The sequence below is a fragment of the Halichoerus grypus genome, chromosome 5, assembly GCF_964656455.1.
Source record: "Halichoerus grypus chromosome 5, mHalGry1.hap1.1, whole genome shotgun sequence".
NCBI classification, from domain to species: Eukaryota; Metazoa; Chordata; class Mammalia; order Carnivora; family Phocidae; genus Halichoerus; species Halichoerus grypus.
This window is the reverse complement of record NC_135716.1, coordinates 37,522,397-37,545,710: the sequence shown is the minus strand read 5'-3', so window position 1 is coordinate 37,545,710 and position 23,314 is coordinate 37,522,397. Positions and strand designations below refer to the sequence as shown.

At 36.2% G+C, this 23,314-nt stretch overlaps 1 protein-coding gene and 1 pseudogene across 5 annotated transcripts in view; one reads left to right on the top strand and one right to left on the bottom strand.

The window, feature by feature from the left end:
* STK3 (serine/threonine kinase 3) overlaps positions 1 to 23,314 on the bottom strand; it is a 267,137-nt gene that overhangs the window by 233,752 nt on the left and 10,071 nt on the right. The gene's annotated exons all lie outside the window — the stretch shown is intronic.
* Positions 9,806 to 10,496, top strand: LOC118532118 (U1 small nuclear ribonucleoprotein C pseudogene; annotated as a pseudogene).

Sequence of the window (23,314 nt, the reverse complement as noted above, 5' to 3'; positions counted from 1 at the left end):
AAAAAAATGGGCTCAATTTGGGACAGGAATTGAAAACTGGCAATTTTGTCAACTAAAACTGGTAAGCCTAATAATAAATAAATTATCAAACTCATAGCTTTGACAGCCAAGCTTGGGTAAGCAATAAACCAGCCAGAAATTTAACAAGGAGATTCTGAAAATGAGAGAGCCACAGAAAGGATGAGCTCTCCACATACCAGTTACTGACTGGGAAAATATGCATATGAACACAGGAGACCCACAAAAACCCATGAAAAGTAAAAGCCAAAAAAGACTTGAAAACTAGCTCCAGCTTTGAATGTGCTCTCCAACCCATACACACCTACATCAGCAGAGAGTAGAAATCATAAAGGTTCAAGGTATTTGAGCACAGCCTCTGCCCAAATCATTGGCTGATCACTAAACTACACAGAAACAGGGGAAATCCCAAATAATCCTGGCTAGAAAATAAAAATAAAACAACTGAATGGAGGCATTAATAGCCAAATACTGCAAAAAGATAGATGCCACAGTTTAGTCCAGGAAAGTTAAAAAAAAAAAAAAAAAAAAAAGGCGTAGGAGGAAAAAGGGGAGAAACCAGAGTATCTACAGCACATTATTTTAAATGCCTAGTTTTAAATAAAACAAACAAAAAAGATTATGAAACATACAAAGAAACAGTAAAGTATGACCCATACTCAGGAAAGCAGTCAATAAAATTAAAGCAATCAACAGAAAAGAAAGCAGTCATGGCAAATGATTCACAGAAGACCTAGATATTGGATATATTAGATAAAGGCTTCAAAGTGGCTGTTTTAAATATGCTTCAAAAAGTGAAACTATGTTCAAGAAATTAAAGAAAAATACCATGAAAATGACTCAACAGAGAATCTCAATAGAGAAATAGAAACTAATAAAAAGTAAGATTTAGACATGAAAAATATATCTTTCATGAAAAATACACTAGGAGAACGCAACAGCATATTTGAGATAACAGATGAAAGACTCAACAGACTTTCAGATAGTTAAGTAAAACTATCTTCCCCCCAAAACGTGAAGAAATGGTCTCAGAGACTGGTGATACATACAACATAGCAATACACATGTAATGGGAGTCTCAGGAAAAAAGACAGAATAAGGGTTAGAAAAAATTATTTGAAAAAACAGTGGCTGAAAACTTCCCAAATTTGGGGGCACCTGGATGGCTCAGTCGGTTAAGCGTCTGCCTTTGGTCCTGGGATTAGCCCCACATCAGTCTCCTTGCTCAGAGGGAAGGCTGCTTATCCCTCACCCACTGCCCTTCCCCCATGTGCATGCGTCTCATAAATAAATAAAATCTTTAAAAAAAAAAAAACTTTCCAAATTTGACAACATTAATTTATACATCCAAGAAGGAAAACAAATCCCAAGTAAGATAAACACAAAAAGATCCACATCTAGGCACACTGTAGTCAAACTGCTAAAAGACAAAAAGTCTTGAGAAAGCAGCAAAAGAGAATGACTCATCATGAATAGTAGAACAAGAATAAGATCAACAGCGGACTTCTCATCAGAAACCATGCCAGTCCAAAGATAGTGAAAGGAAACACTCAAAGGGCTAAAAGAATAGTATCTCTAAGAATTCTAAATACAACAAATTTATCTTCTAAAAATGCAGGGGAAATAAGGACATTCCCAGATAAACAAAAATTGAGAAAAATCTATTGCTAGCAGAACTTCTTTATAAGAAATAATAAAGAAGAAGAACTTCTGAGTTAAAGGAAATGGTAAATATTTACATAAACATAAAAGATATATTTATCTTTGAAAACATAAGATTATTTGAATCAACAATTACAGTATTGTATTACTGAAATTATAACAAACTTAGGTATGATATATTTATATATACAAATATAAATAGATATGTGATATATTTTTATATACAAACATAGATATAAAAGAAAGGGAAAAGAAATCGAGTTATATTGAAGCAAATTTGCTATATTTTACTGGAATTAAGTCAACCCAAAGTTGATTACAGTAAAAATAAATACTATAATCCCTAGAGCAACTACTAAGGAAAAACTGGGAAAAATGTAGTTAACAAAATTCTATTGGCTAATTACATTAAATATATATGGAGCCAACCAACACTGAAGAAATACAATTATAAGAACATATTATCAGCAACTATATGCCAACAAATTAGGCAATCTGGAAGAAATGGATGCATTCTTAGAGACATATAAACTACCGAAACTAAAACAGGAAGAAACAGAAAACCTGAACAGACCCATAACCAGCAAGGAAACTGAAGCAGTAATGAAAAATCTCCCAACAAGAGTCCAGGGCCAGATGGCTTCCCATGGGAATTCTACCAAACATTTAAAGAAGAATTAATACCTATTCTTCTGAAGCTGTTTCAAAAAATAGAAATGGAAGGAAAACTTCCAAACCTTTTCTATGAGGCCAAGATTACCTTGATCCAAAAACCAAACAAAGACCCCACCAAAAAGGAGAATTACAGACCAATATACCTGATTTACATGGATGCAAAAATTCTCACCAAGATACTAATCAATAGGATCCAACAGGACATTCAAAAGATAATTCACCACAACCAAGTGGGATTTATTCCTGGGCTGCAAGGGTGGTTCAACATCCAGAAATCAATCAACGTGATACACTACATTAATAAAAGAAAAGACAAGAAACATATGATCCTCTCAATAAATGCAGAAAAAGCATCTGACAAAGTATAGCATCCTTTCTTGTTAAAACTCTTCACAGTGTAGGGAAAGAGGGACCATACCTCAATATCATAAAAGCCATGTACAAAAAGCCCACAGAGAATCTCATTCTCAATGGGGAAAAACTGAGAGCTTTTCCCCTAAGGTCAGGAACAGAGCAGGGATGTCCACTCTCACCCCTATTGTTCAATGTAGTACTGGAAGTCCTAGCCTCAGCAATCAGACAACAAAAAGAAATAAAAGGCATCCATTTGGGCAAAGAAGTAGTCAAACTCTCACTCTTCACAGATGACATGACACTCTATGTGGAAAACCCAAATGACTCCACCCCAAAATTGCTAGAACTCATACAGGATTTCAGCAAAGTGACAGGATATAATATCAATGCACAGAAATCAGTTGCATTTCTACACACTCACAATGAGACAGAAGAAAGAGAAATTAAGGAGTCAATCACATTTACAATTGCACCAAAAACCATAAGATGCCTAGGAAAAAACCTAACCAAAGAGGCAAAGGATCTGTACTCAGAAAACTATAGAACACTCATGAAAGAAATTGAGGAAGACAGAAACGGAAAAATGTTCCATGCTCGTGGATTGGAAGAACAAATATTGTTAAAATGTCCATGCTACCTAGAGTAATCTATACATTCAATGCAGTCCCTATCAAAATACCATCAACTTTTTTCACAGGGCTGAAACAAATAATCCTAAAATTTGTATGGAACCAGAAAAGACCCCGAATAGCCAAAGGAATGTTGAAAAAGAAAAACCAAAGCTGGTCACATTACAATTCCAGACTTCAAGCTCTATTACAAAGCTGTAGTCATCAAGACAGCATGGCACAAAAACAGACACATAGATCAATGCAACAGAATAGAAAACCCAGAAATGGACCCTCAACTCTATGGTCAACTAATCTTCGACAAAGCAGGAAAGAATATCCAATGCAAAAAGGACAGTCTCTTCAAAATTGGTGGTGGGAAAATTGGACAGCCACATGCAGAAGAATGAAACTGGACTTTTCTTATACCATACACAAAAATAGACTCGAAATGGATGAGAGACCTAAACTGAGATAAGAATCCATCAAAACCCTAGAGGAAAACAAGGGCAGCAACCTCTGTGACCTCGGCCGCAGCAACTTCTTGCTAGACCCGTCTCCAAAGGAAAGGGAAACAAAAGCAAAAATGAACTACTGGGACTTCATCAAGATAAAAAGTGTTTGCACAACAAAGGAAACAGTCGACAAAACCAAAAAACAACTAACAGAATGGGAGAAGATATTTGCAAATGACATTTCAGATAAAGGGCTAGTATCCAAAATCTATAAAAAACTTATCAAACTCAACACCCAAAGAACAAAAAATCCAATCAAGAAATGGGTAGAAGACATGAACAGACATATCTCAAAAAAAGACATACAAATGGCCAACAGACACATGAAAAAATGCTCCACATCACTTGGCATCAGGGAAATACAAATCAAAACCACAATGAAATACCACTGCACACTAGTCAGAATGGCTAAAATTAACCACTCAGGAAACGACAGATGTTGGTGAGGATGTGGAGAAAGGGGAACCCTCTTACACTGTTGGTGGGAACACAAGCTGGGGCTGCCACTCTGGAAAACAGAATGGAAACGCCTGAGAAAGTTGAAAATAGAATTACCTTACCATCCAGTAAGTGCACTGCTAGGATTTACCCCAAAGACAGATATAGTGATCCGAAGGGGCACCTGCACCTCAATGTTTACAGAAGCAATGTCCACAATAGCCAAACGATGGAAAAAGCCAAGATGTCCATCGACAGATGAATGGATAAAGATGTGGTACGTGTGTGTGCGTGTGTGTGTATATATATATATACACACACACACATTTCATTTTTTTGATGGCTGAGTAGTATTCCATATATACTCATATATATACATATATTATATATATGTACTACTACTCAGCCATCAAAAAAATGAAATCTTGCCATTTGCAATGATGTGGATGGGACTAGAGGGTATTATGCTAAGCGAAATAAGTCAGTCAGAGAAAGACAATTATTATATGATCTCACTCATATGTGGAATTTAAGAAACAAAACACAGGATCATAGGGGAAGAGAGGAAAAAATAAAACAAGATGAAATCAGAGAGGGAGAACCATAAGAGACTCTTAATCATAGGAAACAAACTGAGGGTTGCTGGAGGGGAGGGGAGTGAGGGGATGGGGTAAGTGGGTGATGGACATTAAGGAGGGCACATGATGTAATGAGCACTGAGTATAAGACTGATGAATCACTGACCTCTACCTCTGAAACTAATAATACATTATATGTTAATTAATTGAATTTAAATAAAAAATAAAAAATTTTTGGGGGCGCCTAGGTGGCTCAGTCGTTAAGCATCTGCCTTCGGCTCAGGTCATAATCCCAGGGTCCTGGGATCGAGCTCCGCATCAAGCTCCCTGCTCGGTGGGGAGCCTGCTTCTCCCTCTCCCACTCCCCCCGGCTTATGTTCCCTCTCTCACCGTGTCTCTCTCTCTGTCAATTAAATAAATAAAATCATTTAAAAAAAATTTTTTTTTAAAAAGAAAGTATGATAAACTCAGTTAAAAAAAATCTTGAACTTTAAATTAATTGAATTGGACATTTAATTTAATCATTTGTCAAGTTCAGATCTATTCACCTGAAAGGAATCTTTTCACCCAGATTTCTTTTAGAGAAGTATAAAAGCAAAAATCCCCAAATAATGTTTTATAAAGAGTAATTTATTATTTTAGTCTGTAAAATTCAGTGAACAGTCTTACCCTCCACCCTGTGACTTCTGCTATTGCCAATACCACTATAAGAATTGTCAAGTAGAAAGCAGAAATGATCAGAATTTAACTTCTTAGTTATCACATTACTGTCACATTTATTTGTAATTAAGCATTTTATGCTAATCCTGAATTCATAGCTTGCTGTGATTAGCATACAAATGTAAGCCAATAATACATTCATAATTCTCTTTAAAGGCTTAAGTTAAACTGTCCATAAACTAATGAGTAATTTTTTAAAAATCATGCAATTTCAGTTGCCACAAACTTTTCTACAACTCATGCATTGCTGGAATAGAAATGATTCTTTTGTATTAGAGGAACTGTGAAGATCTGAAATAACCAAATGGTTAGTTAACATACAAAATCCTATAAAATAAAAAATAATAGGATGTTTACTTTAAAATTGAAGCTATTGTTTAATATTTAAAATTATGTGAAAGATAAATATGAAGAATTTCAAAAGAAATATATATATATATATCATTCCAATTAATAGACAGATTGTGAAATTGGATTAAAAAGGCAAGATCCAACTACATGCTATCTACAAAAAACTCACCTTAAATATAAAGACACACAGAGGTTAAATAAAAGGCTGGAAAAATACATACCGTGTGAAACTAATCAAAACAAAGCTGTATTGATATCAGTCAAAGAAGACTATGGAAAAATTAATGTCAGCAGAGATAAAGAGGGATATTTCATAATGATAAAAGGGTCAATTTACCAGAAGACATAACAACCCTACACATGTAAGAACCCTGAAACACAGCTTATAAAAACATGGAACAAAAACTGAAAGAATTGAAAGGAGAAAAGGACAAATCCAAAATAATCATTGGCGATTTCAACACTCCTCTCTCAATAATTGATACAGTAAGTTTACAAAAAATCAGTAAGGATATAGAAGACAAACAATACTATCAACCAATTTAAGTTTTTTATTTCATATCTTTTATTTCTAGTTTCTTTATTTATACAATTTTTTTCAATAATTTCCATTGCTCTGGTAAATTCTCCTAACTCTTCACAGGTGTTGTTCACCTTTCACCAGGTACTTTTAACATAGTAATCATTGTAACTTCAGAGTCCCTGTATCTGGATCATCTCTGGTTCTGGTTTGGTAGACTATTTCATCTTCTGACAAAGAATCATTTTCCTTGCTTTCGGAGGTATTGTATCATTTTCACTTGAATTCCAGACATCCCACCCCACCCCCCCAACACACATGCAAACACTGATACAGAATTACGTAGTCTAAGTGGCTCTGGGGGAACAAAAAAGGCACATATATGATACAGGAATTGTGTCCTAATATATAAAGAATTCTTATCAATGGGTAAGACAAAAATCCAAAAATAAAAATGGTGAAAAATATGAGCATTCACAAAAAATATACAAATGGCTAATAAGCACATTGTGTCATGAGGGAAATAAAAAATAAAACTACAATAAGATACCACCACCCACAAAAATGGCTAAAATTAAAAAGACAATACCAAGTATTGGTAAGGAGGTAGAACAAGAGAATCTCTCATACACTGATATTGGAAAAGTTAAATAGTCACCTTAAAAAAAAACAGATTAGCAGTTCTTCTAAACTTACAAGCACACACTTATACAATTCTACTTCTAGGTATTTACCTGAGAAAAATAAGAACAAATGTCCACCAAAGACCTGTACACAAATATTCATAGCAGCCTTATTCAAAACAACCAAAAACTGGAAAAAAAAATCCAAATATCCATCAACTAGTGGATGAATAAACAAACTGCGGTAAATCCATACACTAGAATACTGAAAGGGTTCTATTCAAAGCCCCCACCCTGCCAAGCTTACAGACAAAACTCACAAGTGTCTGTACTTGGTCCTAAACGCTCTGTTTTTCCAGGTCATGGTGCCCCTCATTCTCAGGAAATAGACCACAACCACAAAACATACTCTTCTCTAGCTGGACCACAACCCACATCCCAGACAAACCACGAACAGAGCCCCCAAGAAACCTGTCACCTCATGCTCTACCTGGCCAAGAGATGACCACCTCTTCACACACCCTCCCCCATCGGCACAGCTACAACCCTCTCACATCCTTAAAACTCCTTAAAAGGCCCAGCCTAATAGAAACTTGGGGACATCTCTCATGATGTCTGGCCTCTCTCCCTTTGAGAGTGAATGAACTCTGTCCTGCTTGTTGCTCTGTGTTTTGTGCAATTCTTTGCCGCCCACATCACTGGCCACCCTAACAAATACTCTGCAATAAAACCTAACTACTACATTCAAGATCCTAAACAAATCTCAAAATGATTATTGTTGAGCCCCCCCCAAAAAAAGAGTTAATTTTATTCTATGTAAATTACATCTCAATAACAATTACCAAAAAAAAAAAAAAAAGTATCTAAATGTAGTTGTAAGGAGGGATGCCTGGGTGGCTCAGTTGGTTAAGTGTCTGCCTTAGGCTCAGGCCATGATCCCAGGGTCCTGGGATCAAGTCCTGCATAGGGCTCCTTGATCAGCAGGGAACCCTCTCCCTCTGCCTGCCGTTCTCCCTGCATGTACTCTCTCTCTGACAAATAAATAAATAAAATCTTTAAAACTAAAAAAATTTTAAAATTAAATAAATAAATAAATGTAGTTGTAAGGAAATTATTTGTGATTACAGTAAGAGCAATTTAGTGGCATGGTAAAGGCAGAAGCCAACCTGCAGTGGTATGAGACAATAGAATCAAGTGAAGAGGTAGAAACAACAATTATGGATCACCCTCCACTTGAAGTTTCTGGAAAGGATAAGTGACTGGAGACATGAGTTTGAGAAAGAAGATAAAGCCAAACAAGCAAAAACCCATTGGAAATGCTTGAGTAAGTATAAATGCTATTTTGAATGAATTGGGAAAATAAGGGAAAATTGAAAATACAAGTGACAAGAAGAGCTAAATACTAAAGCATGTCCTTGAAAAGGGTGGAAGGAATGAGATCCAAAGCACATGTGGATGGGACTGACTTAACCTCAAAGGGTTGGGGACACCTCTCTCATTATAATAGGAGGAAAGGATGGGCAGACTTAAACAGTAGATTAATGGTTATGGGAGCTCTTATATATTGACTTCTATTTGCTTTAGGAAGTCAGAGGGATATTCATCTGAGTGAGGAAGTTAAAATCTGAGATTTGAGAATATAGGACTATATTTGAAACAGCCAGAGTGGAGAACAAACACAAAACAAAACAAAACACCTCATAAAGTTTAAAAGGATTACTAGATAGCATTGCAGGCCTTGTTGAGGCCTAGTGAAAGAACCATCTTTGAGGTTTCGTATTTTCTTCAGCACTGCTCCGAAGTCTTAAAGTGTGTAAGGAAAAAAGCACACAGTGGAATCTGGCATTTTGCCAGACACATGCTACAGAAGAACAATGAGACAAAGGAATTAAAGATATTGGCGAAAGAATGGCTAAGACATGGATGTGGTAAGAAAGAAAGAAAAATAGGAAGGGGCTAATGAGCAGGGGGAAAGAGCAAAGTAGGTACTATGAACCAAAGACTATGTACATATCCCTACCAGAAAGAGTCAGTCTCTTAAATTTTCAAAAATATTCACTACTATGCCTCAGAAAGCAAAGGTGCTTCATGTCCTTCATGGCTAAGTAAGCACAAGCAACTCACAATGAGCCATGCACATGATATAGTGAGGGAGACAGCCTTATACTAACAAATCTCTTTAATACTAAACCAAAAGGTAATCTAACCACTATATACTTCTTCAGAAGTTACAAAAGTTTTCTCCAAAGCAGGCTCATAATCTGGCTCACTTTAAACAAACAAGTCATAGGTCCTCCAAGCGAATCCAGTAAACACTAAGAATTTTCTATTACTTCACAGGTCTTATTTTCTCAACATGTTGAACAACGGAAATGTTACTAATGTAACTGAGGCAAAAAGATGGTCTCTGGGGTGTCTGTCAAGTGAAAACACATGATTTCTTTTGGTAAACAATTCCTGTTTTATGTCATTTGTCTTTATTTCCTCTTTCCCTTTCTGCTGTTTTAAATGAAAACTAATCATTTCAATTATGGTTTAATTTTAAATAATTTTTATATTGTCGGCTTTGAAAACCCTTACAGCTAAAAAAAAACCTCATAATTAAAAGCCAATTTAAAATACATATATACATACACACACACACACACATTTTCCTATTTTATTGCCTTGGCAAACACAATACAATGAGCATAATTTCATCTATACTTGACATACTGCTGTTTTTAACACCCTGGAATTTCATCATAACTTTATGTTTTTAACCAGAGGTCCAAAAAATTCTTAACTAGTGCCTTTAGAGCATACACTCTCCCAGGTGCTAGGGAATTCCGTGAAGGACAAGTAATGCACAAGATATTTCTCTTATGGAATTGGATAGATAGGGCTTATTACATACTTAAGCAGACATACCACAGAACTGTCTTATTAAAACAAGTAAGTGGCAGTCATTTCTGGGCGGCATGGGACAGAGTGGTCAATGGCCTGCAGAGCAACATGCCTAAGCTTTATTGTGACTGCTGTGGCACATACCTCACCCATGACTCTCCATCTATGAGAAAGACACACCGCAGCGGCAGGAAACACAAAGATAACGTGAAAGACTATTGTCAGAAATGGATGGAAGAGCAGACTCAGAGCCTGATCGACAAAACAACCCCCACATTTCAACAAGGAAAAATACCTCTGCTCCTCCTCCTGCAGGGGCAATGATCCCGCCTCCCCCCAGCCTCCCAGGTCCTCTTCGCCCTGGTATGATGCCAGCACCCCATATGGGAGGCCCTCCTCCTCCTGGGATGATGCCAGTGGGACCTGCTCCTGGAATGAGGTGGTCTATAGGAGGCCACATGCCAATGACGCCTGGGCTCCCAATGATGAGACCTCCTGCCTAATCCATGATGCCCACTCGGCCAGGAATGAATCCACCACACAGATAAGGCGATATGGGAACCTCTTTATATCCACTTTATATTACTTGTTCTACTTCACCAGGAGACTATGGTGCTGAGACTCTGGGTGTTTTCGAACAACATGACAAGGAAAACTTGCTCCCCCTTCCTATCAAAGAGAGAACAGGTTTTGCAGGGGAATAATGACCCAAAAAAATCAATTTTCCTTTGTACTGTGAAATGTGAAAATAAAACTGTCAACTGTTTTAGTTAAAAAACAAACAAGTAAGTGGCTAATACTGTCTTTTCCTTTCCTGTCATTTGACCTTCTATCTCATAAAGCAGGAGAGAACAATCTATTATACTGCCATTGCTAATACCATGAGGAAAAGCAGTCTTCTCCCACGTTGTTTTCAGATATTAGAATTTTTTTTTTTTTTAGCTACAACCAACTTCTCCAGTAATTCAGTATTTAAATGCCCACTTCAACCTTACCCTCATCCACAAGCTTGTTTATCTCACTTTTGTATTTCCTGTTCAGTGTAAGAATTTCTGTTAATATTTTTTCCAAGGTCCCAATATAAAGTTTTCTACACCTTCAATGGGAGGGTGGAGGAATCATTCTATATTGACTAATCTCAGTTTTCTCCAAATTCTCCTCGATATTTTATCATTCAAGAATAAGTTACAATTGGGGCGCCTGGGTGGCTCAGTCGTTAAGCATCTGCCTTCGGCTCAGGTCATGATCCCAGGGTCCTGGGATCGAGCCCCGCATCGGGCTCCCTGCTCCGCGGGAAGCCTGCTTCTCCCTCTCCCACTCCCCCTGCTTGTGTTCCCTCTCTCACTGTGTCTCTCTCTCTGTCAAATAAATAAAATCTTTAAAAAATAATAATAATAAGTTACAATTAAAATTACACCTCAAATAAGGATATTATGGTGATATATTGTTTAATATTCTTATCTTTTAGAGATGCACACTGAAATAGTTAAGAAGGCTATGGGGGCGCCTGGGTGGCTCAGTTGGTTAAGCGTCCGACTCCTGATTTCGGCTCAAGTCATGATCTCAGGGTCATGGGACTGAGCCCCATTTGGGGCTCTGTGCTCAGTGCAGATCATGCTTGTCCCTCTCCCGCTGCTCCTCCCCAACACCTGCTTGCATGCTAATAAATAAATAAATAAAATCTTAAAAAAAAAAAAGAATGCTATGATATGATATCTGGGATTACTTCAAAATATTAAAGGGTGGGGGATGTGTATGGAAATATAAATTATGTAAGACTGGCCAGATGTATTAAATTGTTCAAATTGGGTGATGGGTACACAGAGGTTTATTCTCTCTTCTTTACAAAACTGCTTCAAGTTTTCCATAATAAAAAAAAAAAATTTAAGAGTAAATGGTAGGAATTAAATGAACTGCAACTGGTCTAGGAAAGAAAAAATGTATATTCATTGTAAATTATAACAAAATACAGAAGTAAATTAAATGCCTAAACATATATTATAGAACATCTATTCATGAGATTATCAAGTAGCCACTAAAAATCATCCTGTAGAAAATTCACTGACATAAAACAAGTGAATATATTGCTAAAAGAAAAAAAGGGCAGGTTACAAAATAATGTGCACAGAATTAAATCATTCTCATGTTTTCTTTTAAGCATCGGTGTATTTGCATATGTACATGCACACAAACACACTGGCACGAAACTACTAGTAGACTTTGTTTTGTTCACTGCTATATCCCCAGCACCAAAAACTGTGCCCAGGACATAAGAGGAATTCAAATATTTGTTGCATGTAAATATTTTAGGATTCCAAGCACCAAGGTTTGATCTGAGGGGTGACTCTATCTTATGCTTTTGTTCCATAGGGTTTCTAAAATAAACATTCATTTTTTTATATAATTGGGGGAAATTTTTAAAAATTGTATCTTATAAGAAAATTAAAATTTTTCTGCATGACTCAATAATTGTTTCATGAAATGCATTTTATAAAATCATTTTATACACTGAAAAGAAAAGCCTCTTTATAGGCTGAATTAATAAACTGACCAAGGCAATCAGAACTAGTAAAATCAGTATCTGTTAATCAGTCTTATTCTTGTGAGTGAATTTTGCAACTGCTTAGGAAATACTATCTTTACAAAAACTAAACTTTCTTTTTTTTTTTTTTTCCTTAAGATTTATTTATTTATTGGGATGCCTGGGTGGCTCAGTGGGTTGGGCATCTGTCTTCAGCTCAGGTCATGATCCCAAGGTCCTGGAATCGAGTCCCACATCAGGCTCCCTGCTCAGCAGGCGGCCTGCTTCTCCCTCTGCCTGCCACTCTCCATTTGTGCTCACTCTCTCTCCTCTCTGTCAAATAAATAAATAAAATCTTTTAAAAAAATTTATTTATTTGACAGAGAGAGAGAGATAGCACAAGAGGGAGGGGAAAAGGGGGAGGGAGAAACAATCTCAAGCAGATTCAGTACTCAGTGTGGAGCCTGACGTGGGGCTCAACCTCACAACCCTGAGATCACGACCTGAGCTGAAAGCAAGAGTTGGTCAGTCGCTTAACCAACTGAGTGACCCAGGCATCCCCCAAAACTAATATTTTTTAAAATGCATCTTCAACATGGGTACAAAAACTGACCAAACTGTATTTAAAAATTCATCCATTTATATTCATTTAATATACACTTACTGAATTTGTAGACATTAAGCTACATGCTGGGGTAATGCAAAGAAAGTTAAAATACAGCCCTTGACAACCCCAAACTCCTAATAAAGTAGGAAAGACAAATACATAAGAGCTAAACGAAATGTAATAATAAAGGTTGTTAACATTTATTAGGGCTTTTATTGGCCTTGTGCTGGGCACTTAATAAGCATTTTCTCATTTAATCTCTGTAACAACCTTTTTGGTAGCTACTAAAATATTCTCAGTTTTTAAGTAAGGAAACTAAGGGTTAAGTGACTTCCCCAGCCGCCTGGTCAATAAATGGCAAAACAAAATCAAAACCAAGGTCTGTCCAAGATATGGTATGGAGCCTTCTCACTGTTAGGAAGCTAGCAGATACCAAAGCACACTCATTAATTTCCATCTATTACTACATCAAGTATCATACATCAGTCTCATATTTAAGGGGGATATTCTTTTGTAAGTGTTCCCAAGAATTTCTCATCTTCGAATCAATTAGTTATTTCTACTCTGAAATGTACTATTATAGACACTAAACTACGACCTCCTAGAACAGGACTTAGCAGCTGCTTTGTTTCTCCCAAAGCTATACTATGCACTCAAGAGATTAAACAGATAAACTTTTAGCTTGCTGTATGCTTCTTAAATTCAAATCACCATACCATATTATAGGAGATGATATATGGTCTAGGCAAATAGCAATTTAAATTATGTTTTAGGAAATGTGGTATGGGGGAGCCAAAGAAATGAAGTTCTGAACTACATTATGGTGATTATGGTAATGGTGGAATACGGCAAACTGTGTAAGATAAACATACTCTTCCTCCAGAGATTTCTTCCCAATCTTCTAAATGTCCTACAAGCCAAATTCCACAATGGAGAAGAGAACTAAACAACTGTAAAACTAGGGCATGGTTTTGTCTCTTGCAACCCAGAAATGTGGTCACAAGGATCTGGGCTTAAAAAGTTAACAGTCGAAATGACAGGAAAGAACAAATTCAAGAGAAATTCTGAAAGAACCATCATTTCTAACTGCATACAAGATAAAAAGATGGAAGAGGATCTAACTGATCCTCTCAATCCCCTAATTTCCATAACCTCCATTCTAGCCAGTGGGCTATTCCTTGAACGTCCTGAATTTTCACATCATACGTTTTTCAAAAATCACATAATCACTGTACTATAAAGAGCAGATATTGTATAGTTATTTGTACATGATGCAAGATATATAGGTAATATTTCTATATGTCCATTCTCTCTTACCTGATCTTGTCAGTTAACCACTTCTTTAAAGATACACTCAAAAAAGTCTTCTCTGGGACATCTGAGATAACCTTCTGTCCCCTACCACCATCCCTACCCACCTACCCACCCAAACACAAAGAATTAATCCCGTTGTCAACTATCGTCCCATAGCACTTAGCACACTGAGTCATTATTCCTTTCATTATTTATTTATTGTATGAGCTTATCACTACAGCTAAAATGGGAATTCCATGAAGATATGGATCATGTCTCATCTAGCCTCATATCTGCAGAATCTCACACACTACTGTTTAGTAAACTTTTCTTTAATAAATAAACGAATAAACAAATGAAAAAAATTTTTCTAACTACTAGAGACCTTATGGAACTTCAAAATTCCAGTCACTCACACAGTGCCCTTAAGGAGAAAAACCTATCTTCCTGTATAAGTTGTTATGGTTCATCACATGCTATTTCAAATTAAATCAGCTTTACCATCCCGGCAATAAAAAGTAAATATAGCTAGAAGTTGATCCAGAGGCCAAAAGCATCCATACAAGGGCTGAAATGGCCAACAGGGATGTTCCAGATTTCATGGTTGCAAAATGGCCCAATTAACCTTAGGTTTCAGAAAGTGTAAACGCTATGTGAACAAAGATGACAAAGGTCATGGGAGCTCATGTCATTTTTCCAAGTGACTCTAAGCTGCTACTTCCTTTATTAATGGAGCCAATTCCACAAGCCAGGATTAGAGACACTGAAGCTCATATGGAACAAGCAGCTGACTAGGCACCTTCCCATGCTACCCCATGCACATTTCCTGAGTTATCCTTGCACTAAAATTCTATTACTGAAGATAATCTGTGTATCTCTCTTCCTTTTGGTCTTAGAGGACATAAGGAACAGAGTAACTAACACAGGAAACCAAGCAGAAGGAAGACACACACACCAAATGCAAACTGGCAAAAGAGTGACATCACTAATCAGTAGAGAGGTTAGATGGAAGACAGGAATTCTGTTTTGAACATATTGCTTTTGAGGAGACAGCAAAGTAGTCAAATGTTATTTAGTAGATTGAAAATACTGAATAAGACTGAACACAAAAGACTGATTCTCAAAAGTATGTATTTATGGGTCATTTCAATCAAAGTTGAAGCCGTAAGAGTGGATAAACTCACCAAGGAAATAACTACATAAAAAGAGGAGGAAGATAGGACACAGAAAATGCAAGGTCAGTCTCAATTATGAATTGGAAAGAAGAGCACATAAAACAGAGAAACAGAAGCAATAGAAAAATCAGAAGGCCAGAGAAAAAGAAAACTTTAAGAAACAGAGATAGAGGGGCGCCTGGGTGGCTCAGTCTGTTAAGCGTCTGTCTTCGGCTCAGGTCATGAACCTAGAGTCCCCGGATCAAGCAGAGTCTGGGCTCCCTGCTCAGTGAGGAGTCTGCTTCTGCCTCCCCTCCCCATCCCCCACTCCTGCTCTCTCCCTCACTCTCTCAAATAAATAAGATCTTAAAAAAAAAAAAACAGAAACAGATATAAGAGGGATAAGAACAGAAAAAAGGTTTCTGATCTCCACAAGCAATGTCTAAAAACCTGTTACCTTAAAGCAGTTTCGTTAGATAGACAAGGCCTGAGCATGTTTCAACAGAATGAAGCCTTACAAATAGAGATTTTAAAGATTCTAGAATCGGGGAACAAAAATGTGACTATAGGAATAAAGTTATAAAAGTATAAGAAGGGACATGTTCAAAGGTTACATGAAAGTTAGAAAGAGAGGAAATTGCCTTCTACAATACAAGCAAAAATTATGTAGGAACTATAATCAAATGAAATTAAGATGAACTACTATAAGGTAGTTCTTCTGTCTGCCAGTCATAGAATTTCAACCTTCTCTACAAAGTAGATGAAGTCTTCTGTGTAATATTACGTGAAAATATAAGGGTTAAGACAAAAAAAGAAAGTGCAAATTTAGGGGACTGGAGCTCTGAACCTAGGCAGGAGTTAACAGCTTTTTCTGAAAGTCTGTTAACACCAAACTAGCTCCATGCAAGAAACAGGCCAGTCATAAAAGACTTAAGGTAAGAAAAAAAAAAAAAACGAAAGGACTATATTTAATCCTCTTCCTTTCCTTTCTCTGTTTCCAGCTTTGGAGCAGCAGTTTACAAGTTTGTAGACAGGTTGTAACTTCTGCTAAGGACGTCTCTTCAGCTTTGAAGAGAATGAATGAAAGACACTTCAGAAGAAGGCACAGCCAGCTGTTTATAATGGACTAAAAGTTTACTTTGTTTTGTTTTTTAGTTGCGGTAAAATATACATAACAGAGAATTTATTATTTTAACTATTTTTTAACTATTTTTAACTATTTATTTTATTTAACTACTTTTAAACTTTTTTAACCATTAATTTTTTTATTTTATAACTTTTTTAACTATTTTTTAACTACTTACTATTTTATTTTTTATTTACTATTTTAACTATGTTTTTAAAGATTTTATTTAGTTACTTATTTGAGAGAGAGAGAGTGTACGAGTGGGGGGACTGGAGAGGGAAAGCGAGAATCTCAAGCTGACTCCACGGTAGGCGAGCGCAGCCTCGATCTCACGACACTGAGATCATGACCTGAGTTGAAACCAAGAGTCAGACGCTTAACCGCCTGAGCCACCCAGGCACCCCTTACTATTTTAATTATTTTTAAGTGTACACTTAAGTGGTATTAAGTACATTCATACTGTTATGCAACCATCACCACTATCCATCTCCAGGAGTTTTCATTATCCCAAACTAAAACTCTTAATCCATTCAACAACTTGACATTTTCCCCTGCCCTTGTCCCACTAACCACCATTCTACTTTCTGTCTTGATGAACTTGGCTACTCTAGGTACCTCATGTAAGTGGAATCATACAGTATGTGTGTCTTGTGGCTGGCTTCTTTCAGTTAGCATGTTTTTAAGATTCATCCATGTTGTATGTAGCATGTATTACAATTTCCTTCCTTTCAAAGTTGAATAACATACCAGAATGTATATACCACAATTTGCTTATCCATTCATCTATCAGTGGACACTTGGGTTACTTCTACCTTTTAGCTATTGTGAATAATGCTAAAAATAAACTCTGGTGCACAGACATCTCTTTGAGTCCCTGCCTTCAATTCTTTTGGATATATACCTAGAAGTGGAATTGCTGGATCATATGGTAATTGTATGTTTCATTTCTTACAGAACCATCACACTGTTTTCCACAGTGACTGCACTATTTTACATTCCAATGTACAAGTATTCCAATTGCTACACATCCTAGACAATACTTATTTTCTGGCTTTAAAGGAAGAGAAGCTGAGACAACACCTATTTTCTGGAAATAGATATAAATATAGATACAGATACAGTTACAGATATATAGATAAAATAGCCATCCTAAACAGTATGACATGATCTCATTGTGGTTTTGATTTGCATTTCCCTAATGAGGAGTAATGTTGAGCTTCTTTTCACAGATTTATTGTCTATATGGAGAAATTTTGTCTATTTGGAGAAATGTCTATTCAAGTCCTTTGCCCATTTTTTACTTGGGATATGTGTTTTGGCCAAAGACTTTTAAAGAGAGACACAAATGAAGGCTTTCTACATTGCTACTCCTAGCTCCCTAGTCAGGAATAATTAGGATATGCCTTCTAGATCTCTTGGGAAACTAATCATGGAGAGGAGAATCTGGTCAGAGTGCAAATCTGGCAGAAGAAAAGAACTTCCAACTCTGCAAGAACAGAGGTTCCTTCCTTTTAAAGGTCCTTCCACCTCATTTCAACTCTGTCATTTTCAATGTGTTTTTCTTTCATGCCAAATTTCCCTGTATTTTAGTAATCACACTACTGGTAGCTATTTAGTAAGTCAGAACTTTTATTAACATACGGTTACTGATGCCATATGCTAAGCACGATGTTGCATCTTACATGCAATATCTCATTTAAATTTAAGTTCTCGGAGCACCTGGGTGGCTCAGTCGGTTAAGCGTCTGCTTTCAGCTCAGGTCATGATCCCAGGGTCCCTGCTGAGTGGGGAGTCTGCTTCTCCCTCTTCCTCTGTCCTTCCCCGCCCCCAGCTTGTGCACTCTCTCTCTCTCTCTCAAATAAATAAATAAAACCTTTTAAAAAAAAAACAAAATTTAAGGCGTGCCTGGATGGCGCAGTCAGTTAAGCATCCAACTCAGTTTTAGCTCAGGTCGTGCTCTCAGGGTCATGAGACGGAGTGCCGCATAAGGCTCTGTGCTTACCGTGGAGTCTGCTTAAGACTCTCTCTCCCTCTCCCTCTGTCACCCCCCTGCCCCACACGCTCTCTCTCTTTCTCTCTCCCTCTCTCTAAAATAAAGAAATCTTTAAATAAGTAAAATAAATAAAATAAAGTTCTCCTCTTCAACCCTAGTGGTTTCATCTTCAATACTGTTAGAAAAGTAAAACATCTTTAAAACACATGAAAGGTTTTCATTCTTCAGTCTTCCAACATTCCATTATCAAGCAATGTCAGTCTCAATATTAGCCTTAAAGAATATTTTTTTTTTTAAGATTTTATTTATTTGACAGAGAGAAAGAGCGAGCACGTGCAAGAGAGCACAAGCAGGGGGAGCTATAGAGGGAGAGGGAGAAGCTGACTCCCCGCTGAGCAGGGAGCCTGATGCAGGGCTCGATCCCAGGACCCTGGGATCATGACCTGAACGGTAGGCAGATGCTTAACTGACTGAGCCACCCAGGCGCCCCTTAATTAATATATTCTAAATTATACAACAATGACTCTGCCTTGAATCCACAAAATCAAACATCTTTTCTACTTCATCCACAGAAAGCACATTTTACCTCAAACTAATAAAATTCAAGGATCATTTTTTTCTGCTTCCTTTTGCTTTGTAAAGGCCAAACATTTTGTGAATATTTAGATGTTTAGCTCTAAAGTAATACAACTGATTTTTTTTTTAACTCAACTAGAACATACGTATCTAAGTGAAAGCTGTCCTTTTATCTCTTTGGAAAGCTATGTGTTTCTTCAGAAGATGTTGACAGTGACAGATGCATTTCTGAAACACTTTAGAAAATGTCTTCAGAGACAAATGGTTTACAATCACCACTTCTTCTAATCTTCACAAAACCCAAAGAAAGGTACTATTACCTCCATTTTGCAAGTGAGTACACTGAGACTTAGAAAAGTTAACTTGCCCACCACTGCACTGAGTAAATGGCAGAGGTAAGACAAGAACCAAAGTCTATCTGACTCTAAAGCTCTGGCTTTTAATTGTTTTGCTGTAAGTATCACTGTCTTAATAGTAAAATAGATGTGATTTGATGATCTCATAGAGTATTTACTTTTTATAAAACTGTTTTAAAATTTATGAGGGTTTAGTTAATTACTGGCACTAGAATGAGATGAAATCCACCTAAGAAAACAGGTGCTCTACAATACATAGAAGACTTTTTAAATTAAAAGTCTTATTCTTCAGCTCTATCATACCATTTCCTCTCAAGTTGGGCTCTTTGCCCAAAAGTACTCTAAAATTATAATTTCCTGCCAAAGAGCTTTAAAGGAAAATAAGCTGAGATTTTTATCCGTCCTTCACCCTTTAGAGTCTTTCATTTTTGTTTTCTAAGAATCTTTTCACTTAACCTCAATTGGAAAGCGACAGGATTCCTTTTAATTTCTTGTAACAAACCTATTCAAAGTTAAGAAATGCTGCAACATACTCCCTAGCTTTAAAGACATGTTACTGCATTCACTTTCTTAATAAAGTGAATTATTAAAAAAAAAAAATCCAGAAAATGCAGACAACATAAAACAGCACATTTGAAAATGCTGACATATTCATTTCCTGCTAAATTAAAATTAAAAATAATCTTATAAGAAATATGCAGAGCTATAAGTCTCATAACTTTTAATCCGGGTCCTTATAAAGATTTTTAAATACTCAATAACCATACCTAGATTTGGGAACTACAAAACAGAACAGAATCTTTAATTGATTAAAAATAAAAGAGGAAACTTGCCGAGGTCTACCCATGTACCTGCCATACAGAAAAATCTACCATAATTTGTGCCAAAGACACTACCTACACTTTAAAACTAGATTTACTCATATATTTTGTTCCTCACTTGTTTCCCTACATCTCAAAATTTGAAGATAAAATATGAGGATTTAGTCTCTGTACGCTCACAACTCCTCGTTTCCATCCCTAGAATACTAGAATTGGATTAATCCCAAACATAAATACATCAATTAAAGGTGTACCTACATTAATAAAAGTGTAATTTCAGGGAGACTTTAAACTGAAAATATTAACTTGTGTATCATTCAATGAGTTCTGTACTCTGACTTCTGCTTAATTTGTATAGACTTTCATAAATAGAGATGGGGGCTGTGGAGACTGGCTGAGTTCAGCTATTTGCACAGATGGACACTATTTTGCTTGGTTTCTCAGTACAGTTTTATTACACAGCAACAGCACATATGAAGCGACCTCTCAGCATTTCCCTGTGGTTCTTTGTAAGCAAATTAGGAGGATTATGGCGCTTTATGAAAATATTTTTGCTTTTTTAAATTGGGAGTATTTTTACCTGTTTGGTTTTGGTTTTTTTAGAAATAAAAATAAAATTTTTAAACCTCAACTGTATCTAATAGAAAAAAATGTGATCATTACGTGAAAGATAAATAGTCTACTTAACCCATAGAAATTACAAATAAACAACTATAAGTGTAACGTTACTGTATTTGCACAGGAATAACTCCAAGTCACTTTGGTAACAATACCATGAGTCCTCAAAATCTAAGTAATATTCCAAAATGACAGAAATTTTTTTAGCTTGGGAATTCCAGGGGCTTAAGGTATAATCCTGTTCCTTTTCTGATGCAAAAACTTTGGTTATTTTCATATTAAAACTTAGAAACTCAGGGAAGTTTGGAATAATTTTTTTCCCCTTCACTGCATATAATGTTCCTCCTCTTAAGTCAAAAGATCATTTCAAGATGTACTATGAACCCAGAAGAGAAAAAGACCTCTGGTAAGCAAAAACTGACACAAAGAGCATGTACTTTACTTTCGGAAAGGAATAGCTACTGTCAGGTCAGGTAATTATTTCTAAGATAAGTAGCAGTTTAGAAAAGGACACAGTAACGAGAATGACAGAAAACAGTAAAAGACAAGACTAGGTTTAGGGAAAAAACAGCCAATGTATACAGCAACAGAGCTTCAAACACATCAAAAAGCACACTTGACTGTTTCTATGAACTAAAACTATGAACAGTTCAATGAACTGTTTCTATGACTATTTTCATGAACAAGAAAAGCAAGATCATTTGCTTTCCTTATCAGTTTCAGAAGACTGGGTCAAGTGCCTTCATTTTGGAATGATTTCCATCAAAACTGGTTGTATAAAAGTGTTTGTAAAATATTTTTAAAATATAATGCTTAAAGTGGTTTACTTCATTTATTTGGAAAATGCATTACATGGTATACCATACTTCCCAATGATGCTAAATATAAAGTTATAACCATATCAGTATTTTGGCAGGCTCTTTGAAATCGCATGAGTTTTTTGTGAATATTAATTAAAGCTATCTAATCAAATGCTGAGAGTCTATATAAAGGGGGGGGGAGTGCGGAATCCCATTGTCTTATCATCTGCCTAGTACTTGAATTCTCTTCTATAAGGAAAAAAACAAACAAAGACAAAAACAAAACCTTGGAAGTATACAATGAAAAGCAAACTCATAGAAGGAAAATTCATCCTACCGGGAAAAGAAAATCATCAAAATACTTTCTTCTCAAGAGTTTAATTTGTATATTTTTAATTTCCCCTGTAATTTTATGAGATTCTATTATTTAATTTGACCCTTATTTCTTAAAATTCTTAGAAATTACATGAACTATAAATTTTATTCAGAGCACTCATTTTTCTATGATCCAAACCTCTCTCTCTGATACAAATTTCACTGATTACTAAAAATGTTTGAATAGCTGATCATTGGAAAATGGCTACTGCAAGATAACAGACTAATTCACTTATCAGCTTATAGGTGCAACCTAATTAGTAATTAATACAGTAAGTAATTATACTAAAACTAATTCTTTCTAAAGTTACATGACACAGCATCAAATGTAAAGTACCAACCATGTCACTGAGACAAATACCTTATGTTTTTTATTAGAAAGTACAATAAAACTTAACAAGAGGGGCTAATATCAAAACCAAAAATGAATAACATATGGCATTTAAGATCTGGATAGACTTCATTTTGCAACTCATCATACTGTAGTCAGGGCTGGATTTATAAAGCAGCCTCAAGATGCCCTTGAATTTCGTTTGTGCACAGATACACTTTTATGTATATAAGACAAAGCAGGCTAAAAGGTCTACCTTAAAAAATAAGGCCTGAAATCTAATCTTATCACTAGTGGTGTTTTTTGTCTTGGATTCTTTTATTTTCTGTATCTTTCTTGTTTAAGAAGAAACTAGGTCACCTGAAACATTCAGAGTTGAGAAAGAAGTGACGCTGGATGTTAGGATAACACTGGGTCAAAGGGTAACCAAAATAAGAGAGGGAGAATGTGAAGGTAAAAGTCCACTCCAAATAGTCTCTACCACAGAATTTGTTTATACATGCCCAATTTCTGACTTACACTTAGAAACATAAAGGTATGGTAGAGATAATACCCAGAAGAAGAAGATGCCAGTGCCATCAGATTTTATGACACAGTATCCCACAGCTGGAAAGAATGAGTCAGTTCTCATATCTCTGAAAAAACACTATTTAAAATTAAAGTGGCACTAACCACACAGCACCCAGGTTAGGGTCCTGAAATACCATTTCTCATAAAAAGAAAGTAGTACTTCTAGGAGAAATGGTTGGTTCCAGATCCAGGACAGGAAATGGACATGATGAGCCCTGAATATCT